The 9,393-nt window shown below is 48.6% G+C and overlaps 1 long non-coding RNA gene across 1 annotated transcript; it reads right to left on the bottom strand.

Annotated features, from left to right (window-relative positions):
* Positions 1-1,848: 1,848 nt before the first annotated feature.
* LOC126993621 (uncharacterized) lies at positions 1,849-6,937 on the bottom strand. The gene is made up of 3 exons (XR_007748046.1): positions 6,779-6,937; positions 5,995-6,106; positions 1,849-1,907 (listed from the first exon to the last, which is right to left on the bottom strand). It is a non-coding gene; the product is annotated as an uncharacterized LOC126993621 (long non-coding RNA).
* Positions 6,938-9,393: the final 2,456 nt, after the last annotated feature.

The raw sequence follows: 9,393 nt of genomic DNA, 5'->3' as shown, positions 1-9,393 counted from the left end.
GAAACCACAACGTGTGTGACATGAAACATAAGAAACCTCTCAAAAGATAAATATAAGGACACATGTATAAGAAACTATCAACTGGCATAGTTACAGACAATGAAACGTTCATCTAGCTCCCCCAAAAAAATACAGTAGTGAAACACAGCACAATGTTAAGTATAGGAGCAGCCAGGTTTCTGTCCCCTGACTTGTCTGAGAAAAGGAAAAACTACCTTGCCAGTGGCCTCCCTGCATCCAGTCGCCGTGTCTGCACAACCAAATAATCGTGCAGGACAGAGTTTCTCCTAATAAGGTAGCACATGACGACGAGACTGACGAACATCAGAAACATTGGTACAAAAAATCCAGGGTACAGGTAGGGGAGATGCAAATAATCAGGCAGCGTTTCCTCCAGGGTTCCCGCAAACTCTGTTTTGTTCGCGAAAGACAATGAATTAAGGGAATTAGTCACATACGAGATGCTGGAGAAATGAATGTCATCGAGAGACCGTAGAGGAAACACTCGATGGGAAATATTGGCCGTGAAAACCAGACGAATCTGGGACGGGTACGTTGTTATGTTAGTGGAGCGGATATAGCATGCTTCCGCTATGGCATAGTGACCAGTAACCCGTTGATAAGTGGTACCCTCCGGGCAGATGACCGATACATAGAAGGACTGAGGGAAATAAAAATAATGCAGACCCTGAAAGTTCTTATGGAAAACAGGCGTTGGTGTTAGCTGCTTGTAAGGGCACAGGGAAAGAGCGTCAGACGCGTTCACGCGGGTGAGGGCGATCTCGCATACCCCTCCCCGAACTGGAAGGAAGGCAAAGAGAGACGCAGAGCAATAGAATCGCCCGAAGACCGTCTCCTTGCAATACTGCAAGAGTGAGTAGCTACCCGTAGAATACAGAGCGAAATCCTTCGCGATTAGAACAAGAGACGGGGACGTGTCCAGGGCCAACACACTGTCCTTTGCCGAAAAAGGAACGGACAATTTCGTGTGCCTCAAACACGTCCGCCGTCTGAAAGGGAACATGAATGATTATGGCATCAGGGGTGAGGCTGGACTCAATCAAGGGGTAAAAATATTGACTCATGTCCGGGGTGAATAAAGGCGTCAGGCTATAATTTTGATACCCGATCTGGACAGTCGTTCTCAAATCGTGTAGAGGGAACAAGGCAGGTGTGACTCTACCGTGCGCTGCATCAACCATGTTGCTAATAACCTGCTGATTTGCCGTTGCGACGGAGCTAATGACGTTTTCCAATACATGCAAGGCCTGATCTAGGAGGAGAAACTGATTCACCTGGTCGATCTGTTTGACAACTATGTTGATAACCTCTACCATCTTATTTGTCTGCTCTAGCAGTTCCTCAATGTTAGTATGCAATTGCGCAAGTTTTCTACAACTGGCGTTGATCACCCTGCGATTTCGAGCAGCAAAGGAAAGTACATGAGCGTAGTGGTCCCGCAAATCGCGAACGTCCTCGTTGGTAGCCGTACCGAAAAGGAACTTTGAGGCGGACCCAACGATGTTGAGCAACCCCCTCTTTACCCGAGAGTGAACTGAGTGAAAACTATAATCCATGTTTACCTCATCAACTTTTCCCCGTAAGAACAGAATCCTATCCTCCAGTAGTTGAAAAAGAGTCAGAGAGTTGGTACTAGAAGGAGCCTTTGATTCCCTAGTCTTGGTAGCCCGGATGGCGTCTGCCATGCCGAGTAGTTTTTCTGAGACTATCCTGATTGTGTCCGTGGTGTTGGTCAAGGAAGTATATGGATATTTTACGAGGAGCACATCTTCTATGAGGAAGACCTCTCCTATGTGTGCCGTGAGGGCACCAGGCTTCAGATGGATGGTTGTTGCAAGCAGGGAGCCGAGGGACAACAAGATGGTCAGAAAACGCAACATCATGATCTGAAAGTGGTGGGAATGAAGTATTTAAACCCGTGGTCTCAAGTTATAGCTATGGGTGTTGGGATTATCTTGTTGAACATTTGACTCTGAGGGGGAAGTACCAATATCAAGGTCCAAAGGTGAGGAAATTACTTTCAGACGATCACTGTGAACTTCTAGACTGACTCCACTATTCGACTCGAGAACCTCGAACCGATTTCCCCTGACATTCCGAACAACTCGGTAAGGACCCACGAATTTAGCCCCCAGTTTCGAACTCCTTTCCGCTTGCTTAATCATGACTGTGTCACCCTCTTTGAAATTCACCGGGACGGCCTGTTTGTGTTGTTTTGACATCATTTCAACCTTCGTAGCTTTTAACGTACACCTAACTTCTGAGTGTATCTTGGAAAACATATGCATCTGCTGTTGTGCGTACCTATTAATGGTGTAGAGAGGTTGCTGTGGGGTTGTTAGGAAGTCGTACGGAAGACGTTTCTCCACCCCATACAAGATGTAGTAGGGAGACTTCCCCGTAGAGTCGTTTACCGACGTATTTATGGAAGCGGCTATATGCGATAGCCAATCCTCCCAATTATCGTGGAGATCGTTCACGATAGGCCTGAGGACCTGTAAGATTTTCCTATTAGCCCTCTCCGCCAACCCATTAGCAGCTGGGTGGTAAGCTGTGATGAAGGATTGCGTGATGTTAAACTGAGCGCATATTTCGCTCAATAATGAGTTCCTAAACTCGGTGCCATTGTCACTCAGAAGAATTCGAGGAGACGAATGTGGACACAACACGTGAGTCACGAGGGCATGGGCCACGCGTGTGGCTGTCTTGTCCTTGAGAGGCGCTAGAACTAGAAACCTAGAGAACTGGTCGACGCACACCAATAAGTAGCGCGAGCCATGTTGGCTCTGGGGGAGCTGTAGTAAGTCTATATTAACAACATCCCATGGCGCCTCTGGTACTGGATATTGCAACATAGGTGCTGGCCCTTTGACGGACCCCTTGTGCTTAGCACAAACGACGCAATGTGCGACATGTTTTTCTACATCAACCCGTAATGTGGGCCAGTAGAATTTTCGTCTGGTGACAGACAGCGTCTTGTCTCTTCCTGGGTGACCCGCAATGGGTGTGTTATGGACCAGCTTAAGCGTCACGGGGACGTATATGTCTGGGATGACCAGTTGGTCTATAGGTACCGGTTTGGTTGGCCATGACCTACAAAGGAGGTTGTCCTCTGATAGGAAGAATTGTGAAAAGGAACTGGCAATTCAGGAAGGTTTGATTCGTCTCCCGACTCGAGGGCGTAAATTAACCTCTTCCACAGGGTGGTCACGCTGAGCAGTGTGTAGCTCAGGTGAAGTGAAGTTGTGGATGACCTCTGGGGTGGTAATCGCGCCTATCGGAATATTCCGAGATAAGGCATCTGCGACCACATTTGTTTTCCCGGTGATGTATTTTATCTCCGGATTGTATGCTCGGATCGTTAAGAACCATCTTGCCAGACGACCGTGTAGGTTTTTTCCTTGAAAAGATCAGTTATGGCTGCGTGGTCCGTAAACACCACAATTTTGTACCCCATCACAATGTCACGAAAATGCTTCAGAGCCCACACAATGGCAAGAGCCTCTAGGTGGGTAACAGAATAGTTCTTTTCCGGAGCTGTAAGTACTCGACTGACGAACGCTATCACATGCTTTTTGCCGGACATATCTGTTTGCATCAGCGCGGCTCCTACCCACTAGCCGAAGCGTCGGTACAAAGCTGAAAGGGGTCCTTGAAATCCGGAAAGACAAGGACCGGAGCCCGTGTAAGCGCTTTAAATCCTCAAAACTCGTTTGTTGAGCTGGGAGCCACTGAAATGGTACGTCTTTCTTTAAAAGATGGGTTAGGGGACTCGCGCGAGCTGCGAAGTCCTTAATGAAAGGCCTGTAATAACCTGCGACACCCAAGAAAGACCGTACCTTGTCCGCAGACGTTGGCTGAGGGAACTCGGCAATAGCCTTTATTTTGTCGTCCACTGTGTGGATGCCGAATTCGTCCACGACATGCCCCAAGAACTTGATCCGAGGCTTTAAAAATTCACATTTGGTGATTTTGAGCTTTAATCCGACCTCTTGAAGTCTGTGTAGGACTGCTTTTAGTGTTTCCATGTGTGCATGCACGTCTTTACTTGCTATGATGATGTCGTCTAAATACACATAGACAGAGTTGCCCAGCAAGTCACCAAAAATACTGTTCATTGTCCTTTGGAAAGTCAAGGGAGCTCCTTTGAGCCCGAACGGCATCCTTGTCCACTCATAGTGGCCATGAGGCGTGCTGAAAGCCGTTATTTCACGTGACTCGGGGGCCATGGGCAGTTGCCAGTAGCCACTGACCAGATCAAGACTCGTAAAGACTTTATTTCCTCTACCGAGACACATCAGAAGATCTCTAAGAACGGGAAGCGGAAAATGATCATCCACGGTCGCGGTGTTCACACGCCGGAAATCAATCACAGGACGATAAGAGCCGTCTTTCTTTGGAACCAGGAACAAGGGCGAATTCAACGGGGAATTCGATTCTTTGATGACACCTTGTTCTAACATTTCAGAGATAAGTTGCTGCACCACCTCCCTCTGACTGTGGGGGAGCTTGTACGCATTGATATATACAGGATTTGTATTGGGTTTTAACTTAATGTGGTGTTCAGCACACTGCGTAACTCCAAGCGGCTCGCCTGGTAGAGCAAGCGCCCCCCGATAATGCTCCAGAAGCTGGACTAAGGTTGGCTTAATTTCGGAATAGTGTGCAACTTTTAGGAACGCCTCTAAATGAGCTGTGTCTTGTTCGGGAGAAGCCTGACACGCCGAGGATATGCCTGAAACTTGGGCTGAAGGGTATTCAGTTGGTTCCGGGGCGACATTTCTCCCATACACTAGACACTGGCATAATCGAACACCGTGTTTTAAGGATACAGGGGATCCAGACGTGTTTATTACCAATGCCTCTGCAAAACCTCCTCCTTGACTGTCGCAAGAGTTACCTCCACCGTCACGCGGTGTACGTGAGAACTCCGTCGATACACACATCACTGCCCGCCGGAGGGGCGTTAGGCAAACGGATTTTAACAAGTTTTGCAGCACGATCCGGAACTATATGAGGACCTTCTACGACTGCCGTTACTGTCCGCCACAAATCTGCAATGGTTTCGTGTGGTTTGACCGTAAGAGGGGACACTTGGGCGGTGGCAGCCCCTGAGTCTGTGGTGGGTTGGTCATTTTCCACCTCTGAGGGTGAGATTACAGTTGACAGAGGCGATGGATTGACCATCCCCTGTATGCGTCGGCCTTGATACACGATCGCGTTGCTTACAGGGTTTATGGCGATGTGCAGGTCTTTCATGGCGTTCAATCCTAAGATCCCATCCACAGGTAAAGCAAACCTGCTAGAGACATAAAAGAAATCTCGAGAGGACATACTTTTCATGTAAGCTGACTGTTAGCGGTACTCGCCCAAGGATTCCCAAAGTGGTGCCCGTCACGCCTATCACATTCAGGTCGTTCTCTTGAGCGGCCAATTTTCCCCACTCGCTTGTCGTGTCAGTGACCTGTAAGCGGAGTCGGATATGACATTGACTGTGGCACCTGTGTCAACCGCTAAGGTGAGTGAAGTGTTGCCCACCTTGCAAGGGAGGGCAATTATGCTTGTCCGTCCCAAGGCGGCAATGACGGAGCCAAGTTGCTCCCAATTAGTATTTTCCTTAAGGGACACTTGGATGTACGCCCGCCTCAGGGCTGTCACGAAGTCATGTCTTTTATTCTGAGAAGAGGAGTGTGGTTTACTGTCCGCTGAGGACTTGTACTTCTGTTCCTCCTTGGCCTTTTGTATTGCAGAACAACTGTCTGAATCATGAAAACAATTCCCGTGGATATGGCAAAGGCAGCCTTCCGCTGATGGTTTGGCCTAGGGTTCCTGTGTGATGAATGATGCCTGCCCTGTAACCTCCTGACCTCCTATCTGAGTCCAGTCTTGAAGGTGTTGATTCCCTACGTTTCATGAAGCAAGAATGTTCAGAATGTCCTGATTGCTTGCAAAACAACAGGTGAGAGACCTTACTTTGAGCCTGTAATACTGCGGCTGGTGCGAGGGGATGCTGGTGAGGGTGTCCTTGAACCTTGAGTGGGTTGTAAGTATGCAGACGAACCCGGGGGTGAACGAATTCTGCGGCCTGTAATTGATAAATAATGAGTGCCTGAACAGAAGATTACCTTAGTAAATTCACTGGTTGTGGTATCGTGTTCCAGTCCCTCTTCACTTGAAGGACGAGCCAACTGTTTAAAGGTGTCGCCGAGTTTAGCGAGAGTGTCTTTGTTCATACTATGGTGTAAATCATTTACAAAATAGGAGCATATGTTGATAGCTGTAAATATGAACCAATAACCGGAACGTGTATGAATGAATAGTTTGCGTTGAAACCCTAAAAAGGCAAGAAAGAATGGCTAGCAAGGTGCCTGTTTAGACGTAATAGAAGTTAAGGTTATAATGGAATGCCCTAATGATATGGGTATATATAGAAAGAATAACTATATAAACGAAGTGGTATGTTAAGTGAGTATACCATTGAAGCTCACGTTTTCTCTCGAGCGGTGAAAAGAAAACGGAGGCAGGGCACACTGATGAAGATTAAATTTGATCAGGTAACTCACACTATACTCAATAGACTCGCTAGCAAACAATAAGAAAGAATCAATATCGTATGCGAATGAACGTTACTCCCACAATTATGACTGATTAACAGCGGTAGGAACACAGAAATAAAAAAAATCGTGCCCCTGCACGGACAATAATGAAAATAAGCCGAGGCGGCATATTTGGACAAGAAGGGAATATCCACAAATACCAAGATTAGTCAGCTGATGTAGTGGAGAGGGCGACGGCTTGTGATGCCCTGGGTGACGTGCAGTCGTTGTAGGCGCGTCAGGAAACCTCGGCCGCGGCCACAGCGGCGGTGAGAGGTGAGGGATGGGCTGACATCGGAGGACTCGCAATGGAGGTTGAAAAACTGCTGACCCAGCAAATGAGCGGCCGCGGTGCGCGGCTGGGAGCGGGTACACTGCCTCCAGACGTATGATGGCCGCGTCGTCCTTGTTATAGTAAGAGATGGGCGGCGGTGGCAGAAAAGACGACTTTTGTGTGTAACCTCTTGAGAAGACGCCTTGCAAGAAACGGTAGTGGGAACAGCTTGCAGTCACCGGGAGATGTCCCCGGGTACCCTTGCTGACTGTTTGTCGGAAGAGGTTTGGGCCGATGCTCCCGGCAGCGGCGGTGGTGCCGCCAGCTGTGGAGCGAGGGGCATGCGGGGTGTCCCAAGGTCAGCGGGGCGTGCCTCCACGTTGCAGGTGTGAATACCTCTGCCGTATCGTGGAGTGGCTTGCAGGGTACGTAGCAGTGCTGGCTTGAAGCGGGGGAGCGGCTTGTAGATTGTGGCCCTCGCTATCGGCTGCGTAGGCCTGTGGGTGTGCTCGGGGCTTGTAGGCTTGACGCCTGTAGAGTTGCTTGAAGCTGGTGTGCTCGAGGCTTGTAGGCTGTAGAGCCTGTAGGCTTGTAGCTGGTGTGCTCGAGGCTTGTAGGCTGGACGCCTGTAGAGTTGCTTATAGCTGGTGTGCTCGAGGCTTGTAGAATGTAGATGGCGCCTTGTGAGTTGCACGTAGGTGGCGACTTGTGAGATGCTTGTAGCTGGCGCCGTGTGAGTTGCACGTAGGTGGCGACTTGTGAGATGCTTGTAGCTGGTGCCATGTGAGTTGCACGTAGGTGGCGACTTGGGAGATGCTTGTAGCTGGCGCCTTGTGAGTTGCACGTAGGTGGCGACCTGGGAGATGCTTGTAGCTGGCGCCTAGTGAGTTGCACGTAGGTGGCGACTTGTGAGATGCTTGTAGCTGGCGCCTTGTGAGTTGCACGTAGGTGGCGACTTGTGAGATGCTTGTAGCTGGCGCCTTGTGAGTTGCACGTAGGTGGCGACTTGGGAGATGCTTGTAGCTGGCGCCTTGTGAGTTGCACGTAGGTGGCGACTTGGGAGATGCTTGTAGCTGGCGCCTTGTGAGTTGCACGTAGGTGGCGACTAGTGAGATGCTTGTAGCTGGCGCCTTGTGAGTTGCACGTAGGTGGCGACTTGTGAGATGCTTGTAGCTGGCGCCTTGTGAGTTGCACGTAGGTGGCGACTAGTGAGATGCTTGTAGCTGGCGCCTTGTGAGTTGCCGGTAGGTGGCGACGTGTGAGATGCTTGTAGCTGGCGCCTTGTAGTGTGATGCACGTAGGTGGGCAACCGCGGACGGCATGTGCGTTGCCGCGGACGGCAGGTGCGTTGCCGCGGACGGCTGGTGCGTTGACTCCTTCTTCCCTTGCACGCCTGTCCCCGGAGTTTTGTTGGTGAGTTCTCGTGGCTTGGAGGAGAACGAGGTAGCGAAGGCACAGGCGCGGGGTGACCGCTGCCAACCAAATGTAACGGGCTTGTCGGGGGGCGTTTAAAAGGTGTTGATTAAGACTTCAGCTTCCTTAAGGCGAATTATATTCGTAGCCTTTATGTACAAGAAGCGACGGAGCGAGAGTGACTGTCGTTGTGTGTCAGTCGGACTCTCTTGAAGGAGTGGCGAGTTACAGGTTGGAAAATAATTGTTACAATTGGTCACGTATGTCAAGGTGACCTCCACGCACCATCGGAGTGCTAAGTATACAAAACTGAGACGGTAAACACTGACGGACGACATTCCTATAAGGTGGCGTGATCTATCTGTCGTGGGGTTTTTCCATTGACAATTGTATGCCTAATTCGTGGTGATATTAAATAATAATAATACATTGATATCCTACTATAACAAGAGAGAGAGAGAGAGAGAGAGAGAGAGAGAGAGAGAGAGAGAGAGAGAGAGAGAGAGAGAGAGAGAGAGAGAGAGAGAGAGAGAGAGAGAGAGAGAGAGAGAGAGAGAGAGAGAGAGAGAGAGAGAGAGAGAGAGAGAGAGAGAGAGAGAGAGAGAGAGAGATCAGATATATACAAAACAGAGAGACATAGATATAGCCAAGGTATTTAAGTTATGCAATTGGAAAACTGTCTTAAATATGTTGGCAATAAACCATTACTTACACACACACACACACACACACACACACACAGACATAGATATAGCCAAGATATTTATAGTTATACAATTAAAAACTCTTAAAATGTTAGCAATAAACCATTACTTACACACACACACACACACACACACAGACATAGATATAGCCAAGATATTTATAGTTATACAATTAAAAACTCTTAAAATGTTAGCAATAAACCATTACTTACACACACACACACACAGACATAGATATAGCCAAGATATTTATAGTTATACAATTAAAAAACTCTTAAAATGTTAGCAATAAACCATTACACACACACACACACACACACACACACACACACACACACACACACACACACATACCTTTGTTGATGGGCGTGAAGATGATGTCATG

Source organism: Eriocheir sinensis, unplaced genomic scaffold (assembly GCF_024679095.1).
Source record: "Eriocheir sinensis breed Jianghai 21 unplaced genomic scaffold, ASM2467909v1 Scaffold641, whole genome shotgun sequence".
Taxonomy (NCBI): Eukaryota; Metazoa; Arthropoda; class Malacostraca; order Decapoda; family Varunidae; genus Eriocheir; species Eriocheir sinensis.
Note: the sequence above shows the minus strand (reverse complement) of the source record. Positions and strands in the feature narration are given on the sequence as shown.